This window comes from Rhinopithecus roxellana, chromosome 2, assembly GCF_007565055.1.
Source record: "Rhinopithecus roxellana isolate Shanxi Qingling chromosome 2, ASM756505v1, whole genome shotgun sequence".
NCBI lineage: Eukaryota > Metazoa > Chordata > Mammalia > Primates > Cercopithecidae > Rhinopithecus > Rhinopithecus roxellana.
In genome coordinates this window covers 52,763,772-52,778,618 of record NC_044550.1, presented here as the reverse complement: position 1 = coordinate 52,778,618, position 14,847 = coordinate 52,763,772, and positions in this window count along the sequence as shown.

The following is a 14,847-nucleotide window of genomic DNA, read 5'->3' as shown; positions in this document are numbered from 1 at the left end:
TAGAGCAATGGCCTCTCAAGGTCCCTTCCAGCCCAGGAGTCTGGCATTTACCAGCTTCTAGTACAGGGCTCTGAGACTCCCAGAGCAGCGCAGAAGCTATTGCTTATGCTTAACATTTATGCTGTCAAAACCCAATGGAAAAATAAGAGCCACACTAAAGCAGAATCAATACAAGTTGTGAAAGGGTTGACCCCTAACTCTAAAAGTACTTTCTAAACATTTACTGAATATCTGCTATATGCCAGTCATTCTTCTACGGGCTAAGGATACAAAAGACGAGTAGGACAAAGTTCTTGCCCTCGAGGAGGTTCAAAGCCCAAGAAGGAAAAGAGACAGCAAATAATCAGCTACAGTGTAATATGGTCAGTGCTAAGACAGAGCATGGAGCAGATGCTGTGGGATGTTAATTAGGGCATGTTTGGTGCAAAGGATAAGAATTACTTCAAACTGGCTGGAATCAAGGAGGGCTTATTATAAGGATGTAGGGAAATGTCGTGGAATTTAAGGCAGGAAGTGCATTCTGGCCTCACAAGACCCAGGAGCTGGAACCTGAAATATCAGAAACCAGAGTAGCTAATAGTCTGTCTCTATCTCCCTGTCTTTCTCATTCCTTCTGGGGTAATGGAGTCTTTTGCGTCCATTTCCTTTGGCAGCTCTATTCCTCTCTCTTTCCAGATTAGTCCCATTGCTCTGTTTTTATGTGGCTCACCTTGGCTTCCCCCAAAAGGGCAACAAGCTCCAGCCTCTACATCATCTTCAGATCCACCACTTACAGCTAATTAGACTCGCTGGGTCCCAATTCCAAATTACCGACTAAGATCATCTGATAGGTCAGTCCTGAGTCAGGCCCAAAGGTGGTTGGGGGCAGGAGTCATGAAGCCTGCTGCCTGTTTAGCAAGGCCAATGAGCACAGACTTGCTGAGAAGGGGCAACACGAAAGCAGACAGTCTCCTTCACGGGATAGCAAGGGATTTGACTTTGACTGCAGATGTTGTGGTTAAGGGAGTGGTTTTGAGTTGAGTTTTGGGGTAACAGTGAGGGGTTAGACTAGAATAGGGTGTGAATTTCAAATATAATTAGGAAGTAGAATCAATGAATGCATGATAGAAGGAGGGTTATAAATGGAATTTCAATATATCACATAATTGCCTTGGCTCATCTTGTTTGCTAAGGAGCTGTTTAAATGTCACTGTCATTGGACCCATCAGAGTTTTTTCCATAGGCAAACGCAATGAACTCCCACTTACTCAGCAATGGTCTCTTGTATTTATCAGCAATTCCAACTGCAGTAAGAGCAGAATTACAAGAAACAGTCTGATTCCTCAGAGGAATTTGAGACATCCATCTACAGTTTAAGTTTTTCTGCTACATAGCACATTCCAAGTTCACACACACACGCACACACAAGCACACACACTGAGCACTTTCGTGGAATGATGCATTGTATTTCTGCCTGGCTCTATATATCCTTTGTGTTTTGCATAATGTATGGAATAAATTCACTACTCTATTACTTGAAGAGAATTATAGTTGGCTTATGTGGTATGTTATAGTCTGTGTATAAAAGAAAACACAGCTCATTTATAAACAGTGATTGTATACACATGTATGTCTAAAATCATTTTCTTTTTTTTTGTTTTTTTGTTTATTTTGAGACAGGGTCCCACTCTGTTGCCCAGGCTGCAGTGCAGTGGTGTGATCTTGGCTCACTGCAACCTCTGCCTCCTGGGTTCAAGCGATTCTCCTGTCTCAGCCTCCTGAGTAGCTGGGACCACAAGTGCACACCACCATGCCTGGCTAATTTTTGTATTTTTTCGTAGAAATGAGGTTTCACCATATTAGCCATATTGGTCAGGTTAGTCTCAAACTCTTGACCTCAGGTGATCTGCCCACTTCAGCCTCCCAAAGTGCTGTGATTATAGGCGTGAGCCACTGCACCTGGGCTAAAATCATTTTGTTTCGTTTTGTTTCTTAGCAGAGGAGGTGCCAGTTTAAAATTCCTTATTTATAAAGCTTTTTACGCATTAGTCCTTTCCATTCCCATGGCCATCAGCCTAATTCAAGGTATTACCATCTCCTCATATATTGTTGTAGCAGTTCCTAACTGACCATTCTATCCATGGCCACCAGATTTCACATCGTTAAGCGTCACTTGCATGATGACACTTGCTGCTCACCAACCCTCTGTGTTCTCCTGTTAACTACCAAATAAAGTCCAAGTTCTATGTCCTAGCCTTCAGCATCCTTAGAATTTGGTGCCCACCAACCTTGCAAGTTCCTTTGCTACTCATCATGGTTCAGCTACATTGAACTATACTTTACCACCAGCTTCCTAAACGCACACAGATCTCTTAAATCCATATAGACCTTTCCTTCTGTTTAGAAGAACGATTCTTTTCTCTTCTCTTCTCCAACTGTCTAACTGATGCCACTTTTTTCTACTGCATCTTTGCTAATAAACTCAGCATATACCTATAAAATTATTAAATAAATTATATATATCTAATTTTAAAATAGCCTGGCCACAGCTATTTTTTAGTAGGATTTCACCACTGCTTCTGCTCAGCAATGTTGCTGTTGGCCCCCCTTTTATTGTAGATAAATTCTACCCATCCCTTCTTTGTGCCTTTCATACCAGATTCAACATCCTGGGCAGGAGGTCTCGCAGGTTGAATTTAGTTTTTCTGTACATGCCCTGGCTTCTAAGAAAGAAGGAAGGAAATGGAGCCTCTTAGCCCTCTGACTTTCCTTGAGGGGGTCAACAGTACTACACACAATGAAGAATTTTCCTGCAAACAAAAGTTCATCCAAAAAGACAGATATCAACCGCAACTTCTATTCACCCTTCAAACCATGACTTTGATGTCACTCTAAGAGGCTGATGTGAACTTCTCTCCTCTCCTTCCAGGAGGAGCCAGGGACTCTCTTTGGGATCGCAGAACATTCTGGCCATTTCTCTATTAAAACATTATATTGAATTTTAAAGTAATATGTGCTCTATCTTGAAAGTAATGTTCATTTTTGAAAATAGTCAAGTATTAAGTGTAAAGAAGAAAGCAAAAGCCCACTCATAATCCCATCATTAATATTTGAGTTGCTTATCTTTATTCTTTCTTCTACTATACACATACATAACTTTCATGTATGGAGCTTGGGTCATACTTGCTACCTGGCCTTATAATTTTTTTTTTTTTTTTTTTTTTTGAGACAGAGTCCCACTCTGTCACCAGGCTGGAGTGCAGTGGCGTGATCTTGGCTCACTGCAAACTCTGCCTCCCGGGTTCAAGCGATTCTCCTGCCTCAGCCTCCCAAGTAGATGGGATTACAGGCACATGCCACCATATCCAGTTAATTTTTATATTTTTAGTAGAGACAGGGTTTCAACATGTTGGCAAGGATGGTCTCGATCTCCTGACCTCGTGATCTGCCCACCTCGGCTTCCCAAAGTGCTGGGATTACAGGCATGAGTGAGCCACTGTGCCCGGCCTGATGGCCTTATAATCTTTATGTTCATATTTTTCTCTAGAAAGAGGTGGAGGCACTGGGGTTTCCAGCTTTGCCTCCGCCTGCTAGTAATACCTAGTACAGTGTTTGGCACATGTTTGGCTCTTACTTGCTAAGTCAATGGAAAAGCTCCCAGAGGACAGAAAACCACATTTTGAGTCACTTTATATTTGATTTAGGACCTATTATACTATCTTGCACATAGTAAATATTTTAACTTAATGTTTTCAGATTAAATAATTCAAGTCATGTCAATCTTTTAAAGTTTCGGGGTATAGATATGTATTTTGTGTTCCCCTCGCTACACAAATTTAATAGTAAGACCAGGAGTGTAAATTACAGTAGCAGTGATAATGAAAATGGCCTTTGTTTCTGCTGTCTTACTAATGAATCACCAGAAACACTGAACCCCCCAAATTTCTCTTTCCCTCCCATTTGGAGGGCCAGACATTTTCTCATTGACAACCTTGAAGTTATACTTCCATAGCCATTTATCGTGACATTCAATGGTTAACTTTTTTCGTTGCCCATGTAGAATATTAGAGATGGCAGCAAATTCTTTGTCACTTTTATTACTGAGAGATGGAGTCTCTTTCTCCACCCCTCTGCTTATGATCTGGGCTTTGGCCAATAGAATACAGTGGAAGTGATGCTATGCTGGTTCTGAGCCTTGCCATTAAGTGGGACCAGCAGCTTCCTCTTTTTCCCTCTTGGAATCCAACTTCCATGCTATGAGGGAGCCCAAACAGCCACTTGGAGAGGCCAACATGGAAGACAGTCAAGGCCCAGGTCTACTAGCCTCAGTTAACAGCCAGCCCCAACTGGCCGGCCATGTGAACAGGCCAACTTGAAAGTCAAGTTGTCCCAGGAGATGCTATATGGAGAAACCTCAGTTGTCTCAGCCTAACCCTGACCTAACGTCAAAACTGTGATCAAATAAATGGTGGTTGTTTTAAGTTGTTAAGTTCTGGAGTATTTCGTGACACAGCAATACATAACTGAAACAGTCCCGCAGTTAACCCTGCTTTTCTTCTGGAGGGAGGGGAGAGTTCTCTTGCCTCTAGGGCAAGAGCAGGAAACTCGCTCTTCAGTTTCTAATCTCTTCTGAGTTGGATAAGAGAACTCCTGAGTTCTCCAACTTTTAAATGTCTCATTCTATAGAATTTCTGGTTTTCAACAACTGCCCAGGGTTTCTAGAGAGTTCTTAGGGCCTTCAACTTTGCCTTCCCACAGAGTAACCTCTCCAAACACGTAAGGCACTGTCCAGTAAAGTGAAAGGGGGAGGCCTTGATGGTTCCTTCTTGTTTAGGAGTCTTCATCACAGCTTCCTGGAGGCCTTCTTTCCCCCCAAAAGATTCATCAGATCTCTGATTCTCAGGTAAGACTCCGCTTGCTCTGCCCTGGTAGACAGAGCTGGCTTCCTCTGATGTCCACATGTTAGCTACTTGCGTGGTATCCGGAGTGCCTTATTAACCCCAAGCAAACTTCCTAAACCTTCATTAGCTTGTTGTAAAGCATCTCAATATCTCTCTCTTGGTTTTTGCTTTCCAGGCCTCTCAATTTCTTCTGCTGGATGCTTTAACTATCTGCTTTGAGTATCACTCCAGTATCTTAAATCAAGAGCTCTCTTCTGCTTCAGCAGCTCCCACAGTGCAATTTTCTCTTCCAATTCTGAAAAGCTGCAGCAGGATGTGCATTATCAGAGAATCCTGGGGTTGAGGAGAACCTGGGGGAAACATTTCAAATGTTCTCCTGACTTCAGGCAAGATTATGTGCACACCAGAGTGGTAACAAATAATTTAGGACCTAAAAATAGCTCAGGGCATACTTAACTTTCTATAAGACATCTGGGATTCTCTCCTAATTCCCAATCTACCCCTCTTCTACCCTAATTCTCAAATCTCTAAGGTGGGGACTGAAACACTTATTAAAACTCTAGGCTGGGTGTGGTGGCTCATGCCTGTAATCCCAGCACTTTGGGAGACCAAGGTGGGCGGATCACCTGAGGTCAGGAGTTCGAGACCAGCCTGGCCAACATGGTGAAACCCGTCTCTACTAAAAATACAAAAATTAGCTGGGTGTGGTGACAGGTGCCTGTAATCCCAGCTACTTAGGAGGTTGAGGTAGGAGAATCGCTTGAACCTGGGAGGCGGAGGTTGCAGTGAGTTGAGACTGTGCCATTGCACTGCAGCCTGGGCAATAAGAATGAAACTCCGTCTCAAAACAAAACAAAACAAAACTCTAGAAAGCTGAATAGGTTCTTTTCACACTTGAGCCTCCTATCAACCCTGGGCTAGGCACACATCGATCTGAAATAAAGGAGTGGTGGTGGGCAGAGTCTTCATGAAGACAGCACCACTATGAGGGCTTTTAGTTAGGGCAACCAATCCTCCAAATTGGGACACTTTTGAGAATAAAGGGGGTTGCTATTGATAATTATGCCATGGCAATAGTGATAAACTGGGGCTGTCCCAGCTAAACTAGGATGTATGCTCACCCTATATTTGGGAGGTGCTAAGAACATGGGGTGGCGTGGGGGAGAAGAGGCAGGACTGCACTGAGAAGGAAAAAGAGTCTTAAAATACATCTCTTGTGTCCTCTGGTGCTTTTAGACCAATGGTTCTCATATTAAAATTGCCTGAGGAGGTTTTAAAAATTATCAAGCCCTAGACCCCAGCCTAAGCCAATTGTATCAGCATCTGTGAGGGTAAGAGCCCGGCATAAACATGTTTTGAGTGCCCCCAGGTGGCTTTAATGTATAGTCAAGGTCAGGAACCACTGTTTGAGGCCTCAGGGAGAGTACCTAGACTCACATGAGCCGACTTGTCCCTTTGGAGCCAAGAGTCAAACCTACCTTAAGCTTTGACGCATTATCTAAGTTGTCTTTCACTGCAAAGAGCAGAAAACCCGGGCAATCAATAAGGAGATTTACTGTTTTTTTGTTTGTTTGTTTGTTTTTGTTGTTGTTGTTGTTCATTTGTTTTTAATTGAGGCAGTGTCTCGCCCTGTCACCCAGGCTGGAGTGCAGTGGCGCGATCTCGGCTCACTGCAGCCTCCGCCTCCCAGGTTCAAGCAATTCTCCTGCCTCAGCCTCCCCAGTAGCTGGGATTACAGGCGCATGCCACCGTGCCTGGCTAATTTTTTATATCTTTGTAGAGACAGAGTTTCACCATGTTAGCCAGGCTGGTCTCGAACTCCTGACCTCATGATCCACCTGCTTTGGCCTCCCAAAGTGCTGGGATTACAGGCGTGAGCCACCGTGCCTGGCAGATTTACTGCTTTCTGTAACAGGTAATATGAAGTCCTAAAGCAGGATGGATCTAGGCTTGGTTAATTCATTGCCTCAGTGACTTCATTAAGGACCTGCATTCTTCCGTCTTTTCCCTCTGTCATCTGAACTTGTTGGCTTTCCCCTGTGCTAGTTCCCCACATAGACACAAGAGGGTTTCCGCAGTTCTAGACATCAGATGCAGGCACGAGGTCCAGAGGGACTGTCTCATCTAAGACCTGGAAGACTTTCCTGGAAGCTTCTCCTCCCCCTCTCCCTTACCTTCATCTCTTGTTTCATTAGCCAGAAATGAGTCATTTGCCCACCCCTAAAACAACCACCAGCTGAGAGAAGAAAATCATCATGATTGGCTTGGGCTGTTCAGGACTTGCCAGTGAGCTGGGTGAGTCCTCTTCCCTGAGGGAGGGACATCTGGAAAATCACTGTCCTATTGGCAAAGAAGGAAGGGTGTATAGGAATCAACAATGTCTGCAGTACCTAACAGTGACCAAAGTCAGATTGGTCTGTGGATAGGAATATCCACCCTAATGAGGTTGTTTTGAGGGGCAAATGAGATAGTGCATGCAAAAGTGCTTATGCTAGGTACTATTTTAAAAGATTTTTAAAAATAATTTCATTTCACAGAAGGAAAAAACTAAGGCGTAGGAAAATTAAATGTTGTTATCAAAGTTTACCCACGTGATCTGACTCATTGGCCTGTGTTCTTCACAGGTGACTAGTGCTACTTGAAATATTCTTCAAGCACATCCCACAGTCTGGCTTCCTGTAGTTCAGCAATGGGGTCTTCCAACAGGGGATAAGAATGAAGTACAATGTAAATATAAAATAGAAGCTGATACTTGGGAGGCTGAGGCAGGAGGATTGCTTAAGCCCAGGAGGTGGAGGTCGCAGTGAGCCAGGATTGCACCACTGTACTCCAGTCTGGGCAACAGAGCTAGACCCTGTCTCTAAAAAAAAAAAAAAAAAAAAACAAAAGCTGAAGAAAACTATTTTGAAATAAAAAGTTTATTTTGAAAAACATTGTTATGTTTTTTCTAACACATATTATTTAATGAGTCCTACTATTAATTACTACTAATTGCAACTGTTAACTACTAATATTGTTGTATTGCTTAAATAATAGCATTTATGTCACAGAAAGTAAATAATACAGAATATAATGCATAGCGAGAGAAGGGAGGAGGGGATCAATGTATAGTATTTACCATGGCCAGGAGACGAAGAACGAGGATGAACTAAAAAATCAAAAGGAGACCCAGAAACTACATACATTTGTCAAAACAAGCAAACAAACAAAAAGACAATCCTGGCAGAAGCTTGGGAAGTAGAACACTATTGCTTAATATCTGCCAAGCCTGCAAAGGGTCCAGCACACATGGTTGCATGATGGGATTTTTTTGATCCCTTGAGATTGATCTATGAAAAAACAGATGCTGCATTAGACTACTTTGCCATTTACAGGACGGCATGGTACCTTATATTAAAGATGTCAGCTGCTTGGGGAGTCTTTGCAGAGGGGAGGATGGAGGACTGATATATCCATAAAGCTGAGATTCCTTTCTGTTGAAACGTTTTAGAAATTATTAACTTAGCTCTTTCAAAATGTGAGTATTGCTTTCCTTTCCCTCATTCCATCCTTTCTTAAAAATCTTGGCTCTAGTCTAGGTTGTTGGCCTACTTTTGGTGTGGGAATAATGATATGTTTGAGAATTTTGAAATCCAGACCATGAAACAAAATGTTCTGTGGTTAAACCACAATGCTAATGATACTGCTATCCAAATAACTACATAGACCAACGTGTATTTTCCAGCTAGACATTGTTCTGCCGTCTCTAGATTCTGATTTACGGTTGGAATAGTAAGCCTTGACAAACAGTAGGCAATGGAGACATCCTTGGTAAGCATGTCCAAATAAGGAGAACTGCTCTTGGGCAAGATTACAGAGAGGGCAATGTTTCCTTTCAGGCCCACCCAGTTCTCTGCTGCACGTCTCTGTTCTCTGCTTCCCTTCCCTTTCCTTCTATGGAGGAGGTGATAAGAGTTCTCGGCCTCCACTGTTCTGGATTTGTTCCCCCTTCGGCTCCCTTCCCACTCACCTCTCCACTAGCTCCAAAACGATCTCCAACCCTCGGTACATTCTAGCTCAGCATGGCTGATCTGTACTGGGTGTTAGGATAGGGTAATATAGAACAGCAATTTTTGTTAAGATATGAATGACTGAAGATATTTACCTTTCAAATGAGATACTTTAAACCCAACTAAATCTGTAACTGGTGGAATTTCAGGCAATGACAAAAGGAAGAGAAATGAGGAAAATCCAGGGCCGTCTTTGACATCACCACAGAGGCCACAGAAAACTCGGTCTTCTTAAAGTCAGTTCAAGAATCACTCCTTGTCTTCAAGAGTAGAGAGGAAAGCAAGGGGAAACTCCTAAAGTCATGAGATACATCCCTTCGGATTTTGCCTCCTATCTCTCTTTATGTCAACAATCATATATCTCTCTGGGCTATATCCTTAGTGTATCTAGCATGGGATTTCAATTGCACAAATTTGTGATAAAGGAAACACACACTTCAAGATACCTTTTCCCAGAAGTCCTTCTTCAAAGATATCAGACCTTAGACCAGCAAGCTCACACAGACCTTGGAGTGTGGGGCAGAGTTTTAAAATAAGCAAACCTAGACAAGATTGGTAACGAGTGGTGACGATAATGATACATTTGTGGGTTCGGATTCTTAGGTTCCTGGGGGTTCCCTGATCAGAAGACTCTGAAAGAAGGAATAGTTCTTTAAGTCAAACCTGATGAATTTCTTGTATTAAACATCAGAAGTGGGTGAGAAATGGCTTCACTGAACAAACCAGGGAACTAAGAGCTTCTGCTACTGACTGTTCTTCCTGTAATAAATGCACATAGACACTCGGTATCTTTGTTTTCCCACAGAAATAAACCTTTGTGCTTCATTGTCTGTAGCAGCAAAAGGTTGGGGAAAATCGAATGTCCATCAGTGGGGAACTTGTTAAATAAATGATGGTGTGTCCACATGATGAGATTCTAGGCAGGTATCAAACAAGATGAGACAGCTATTTGCTGGTACAGGAATATACAGATTAAACACATAAAGGCGCTACCTTTGGTGTGAGAAAAAGGAAAAGCAATAATACACACATTCACATTTGCTGTATTTGCATAAATAAATAATAAAAATGCTTGCCTGTACAGAGAAGGCAGGAAGTGGAATGACATAAATGGAAGAGGAGGGGGAGCCGGACCCGCCACAGTTTGATATTGTTTCGATTTTTGAGCCACGAAAATATATTACCTATTTCAAAAGGTTTTGCGATTTGATATTGAAATATTGTCAATGTGGTTTATCGAGCATTTAATGTACAATTCTCCAGTGAAGTAGGCTGAGTTTGTATGATTGACCCCATTGGATCCAGGAGGAAATAGGGCCTAGTATGATTTAGATATGATCCCACCTCTACTATTCTTTGATCCTGGGCAAGTTGCTTAACTTTTCTAACCCTATCTGTAAAATGGGAATCATTGTAGAAGTGAAACAATGAATGTGGAGTCAAGTGAGGACTCAGTAAGAGTTAACTATTGTCATTATGATTATCATCTACCATAGCTGGTCAGTGGCTGGGATGCTAGAACCCGGGTCTCCTGACTCCTAGTCCCATCTGTGTTTCACCAGAACATATGCAGGAAAGCGCTTGTTGTGTCTGGTCAAATAGAGATTTCTTGGAAGAAACACACCTTCTAAGAGGTAAGAGCAGGTTGGTATTAATAAAGAAAAGTCTGTGAAATGAAATGAATAGACGATCCCTTTAAAAGAGGTTCTCTCCTCTGTTCAGCACAGCACTATAAAACTTAACTGCAATGGATGAATTAGTATTAGGGCTTGATTTAAAATAATATCGGGATAGAGAAAGTGGGTGGGGTATACATGAAACAAATTAGCCACGAGTTGACAACTGTTGAAGCTGAATGGTGGGTACATGGAGGTTTGCATACTTATTGTCAACTTTTATATATATTTAACATTTCCATAATAAAAAGTTAAATATATATTGTAGCAGCTTAAACATGGCTACAAAATTCTCTGATACTCTTCCTGTTTGAGAGGTGAAGTCTATGTCACCTCCTCTTAATCCAGCAGGTTTTGGGACTGTTCTGATAAATAGAATGCAGTGCAAGTGGCCCTGTGCCAGGCTCCCTTTAGGCCTTAAATACTGGCAGCTTCTACCCTCATCTCTTGGAACACGGTCTGCAGTTCTGAGCCACCACCTAAGAAGTTAGATAACACTGCTAGAAAGACCACAGTAGATGATAGATAGATAATCAGAATACACATGCCGCACACACACATGCACACACACACGTGCACACATACACATACCCATATACACACACCCACACACATACACATGTACACACACATACACATGTACATACACCCAGACGCACATGCACACACATACACGTGTACACGCACACACACACGTGCACAAGCATACATATGCACACATACACATTTTAAACAGCAACAGCAGGAATTTAGTTTGAAAACATTTGGACATCTGGCTACCTAAAATGTTGCAGTGTGATAAAATTAAAGTACAAAATTATGAAGAACTTGGTTATCAGTGGGACAAAGATATTCAAGTATGTGAAATTTAGGGCAGTATTTTAAAGGCAGAGAGGGTCTTTTTAATAAAGTAAATTGCAATAGTAGGTTGTGAAAGATTTACTTTCAGAGTCTGAGTAGGTCTTCTAGTCTTTATTTGGTGTCAATTTAGTTGTTGACAAAACTATTGAGGGCAAAAAACCCTCAAATCTCTTAAGAAGAAAGAAACCATTACACACAGATCCAGTCACATTTCAAGGGAGCATGTTTTGATGGCTGCTTTTCAAAGGTTTCAATGTTGTCCTTTCATTTAAAAGCACATACATTTCATAGAGTAGATGATATTCATTGTGTTTTTTTTGAACAGCCACTGATTTTTAAAAATCCAGTAGACTCATCATTTACTTGTACAAACTGTACTTGTGTTGATTTCAGTGGTAATTTCACTTAATCAAGTGATCTCCCGTTTTATTTATTTTCATATGTGATACAATTAGCAAAACAACAATGAAAGAAAACAAAAGAGACAAAACTTCATGTGGATGCTGTTGTGCTTTATAGAACACCTTCCCCAATTTGCCAGATTGGGTAGGTTATATCAAACAACAGCTTTTCCACAAGCCCTCCTGCTCACCCTATCTAGAATAGCAACTCCTATAGCTCTACAGTCTTGCACCATTTTATTTTTCTTCCTTGTAAATATGAAGGCATTCCATTTTACAGTCACTTGTTTGCAATCCTCTTTTCCTGTCACTACAACATAAGCTCTTTGAGAATAAGACCTTTAGATCCTGCTGGACCTAACACAATGACTAGCATATAGTAGATGCTTAACAAATATTTACAAAATGAATGAATGAATGAATGAGGATTTTTTTGTTTTTCCTTTTTTGAGACAGGGTCTTGCTCTGTCACCCAGGCTAGAGTGCAGTGGCATGATCACAACTCACTGCAGCCTCAACCTCCTGGGCCCAAGTGATCCTCCCACCTCAACCTCCCCAGCAGCTGGGACCACAGGTGCACATCACCACACCTGGCTAATTTTGACTTTTTTTTTTGTAGATGACATCTCCCTATGTTGCCCAGGCCCGCCTCAAATTCCTAGCCTCAAGTGATCCTCCTGCCTCAGCTTCCAAAGTGTTGGCATTACAGATGTGAGCCATCACACCCAGCCCTGAATGGGGATTTTTATCTCAGTTAATTTATAGTAGGAAATCACCTAAATGTATCAAAATATGGGAAAAGTTAAATAAGTTACAGTATGTTATATCCATGTGATAGGATGCTATGGAGCTTATGGCAATGATGCTAAATGTCAAAGTAGGACATGGCCAGTGGACTTTCAAATGATGCCAGACACCTCTAGGTCTGTAGGAGGAGACTACCAGCCTCCCAACTTCCTTTCCTTCTCATGGGAAGAACACCTTAATAATTATGTACTTGTTCTGAAATGTCAGAGGCAGTTAGGCACCTGTGGCCTAAGGGAAGGACAGTACCTTTTCTGGGCTGAACCAAGGTATTGTTCCCAGTGCTTCTTAGTACAAATTGTTCTAGGGAGGAAGTGGTCTCACTTGCTCACTCAGGAGCCCAGGGGCCTTCTGAGGGGGAAGTGACTGAGACTCTCAGTAACCTCTCACTGAAATTCAAAGTTGGATAACTTTTTGGGGTGGATTGAGAGGGCCTAATAAGGCTCACCAACAGTATCAGGCAAAGTGTCATTTAAAATATGATTATCTTGGCTGGGTGCGGTGGTTCAAGCCTGTAATCCCAGCACTTTGGGAGGCCGAGACGAGGGGATCACGAGGTCAGGAGATTGAAACCATCCTGGCTAACACGGTGAAACCCCGTCTCTACTAAAAAATACAAAAAACTAGCCGGGCGAGATGGCGGGCGCCTGTAGTCCCAGCTACTCGGGAGGCTGAGGCAGGAGAATGGCATCAACCTGGGAGGCGGAGCTTGCAGTGAGCTGAGATCCGGCCACTGCACTCCAGCCTGGGCGACAGAGCGAGACTCCGTCTCAAAAAAAAAAAAAAAAAAAAAAAAAAAATGATTATCTTGAGTGTGGAAAGAGATGGGACTGGTGCTCTGCTGTACCCTGGAGTCAAAAGGAAAAACGGTGTCAGCGATCGCTGTGGTCCATGAGCGAGGAAACACTAGTCTCCTCTAGGGCAGCACCTCGGGAGGCAAGTGTGTGCCCAGGCAGCCACTACAGTGGCTATGCGAGTGCTGACATTACAATGGCCCTGCTCAGCATGGTGGCTCACACTGAGGTGGCTTGCCCTGTGAAGTGGCCAAGTCCAGGGTGTAGTTTCTGTGATTCTAGGGAGACTGGATTTTTCTCCCTCCATCCCGGATGATGTCAGAAGCCCACGCTCACTTCAGGATACCCTAAAACCTAGAGTATCCCAAAGTACAGTATTTGAATCTCCTTTCAAAGATTAGCAGTACTTTTTAGCAAGAGGGGATTCAAATACTACACTTTGGGGCACTCTAGGTTGTAGGCATAGTATAGTATCTTACACTGTGAAGTCAGCTATCTTCATTACATGCTCTACTGGGTTAAATGATGACTCCCAAATATTCATATCCACCTGGAGCCTCAGGATGTGACTCTATTTAGAAATAGGGTATCTGCACCTATAATTAGTGAAGCTAATGAGGTCATACTGGATTAGGGTGAGCCCCAAATCCAATGACTGATGTCCTCATAGGAAGGCCCTGTGAACATATAGAGACAAAGATACACAGGGAGAAAGGCCATGTAAAGACAGAGGCAGAGGTTGGAGTGATGTTTTCAACAATCCAAGTAACATCAAGGATTGCCAGCAACTACCAGAAGCTAGAAGAGGTATGGAAGGATCCTCCCCTAGAACCTTCAGAGACAGCATAGCCCTGCTGACAACTCACTATCAGGCTTCCGGCCTCCAGAACTATGAGACAATAAGTTTCTGTTTCTGCTGTTTTAAGCGACCCAGTTGGTGGTACTTTGCTAATAGCAGCCCTAGCAAACCAATGCATATGCATTTACAGAGTGATCTTGATTTTGAAAAAATTTTAATGGACACAGGCACACACATATACACATATATGAATACATGGGGGAAAGCATGCAGAAAGTGGCATGCTGCATACTAGGGCATGTAGCTAAATGTAAATGCTGGTTGTTTTTAGCGGTGGGGGAATGAATGACTTTCATTTTCTTCTTCAAATTATCTATAACTAGCGCTTATTATTTTAATAATCAGAACTAAATTAAATGCTCATCTAGTTGATGCTTCTGGCAGATTAACACCCAAATCTGTAAATCAGATTGTTTTAAACCTATCTGAAAAAGTACTTACATTAGCATTGAACCAGTATTGCCCACCAAAAGACTTGTCTTTCCAAGCCCATCTATGGTTTGTTTTTATTTAGTTTTTCACT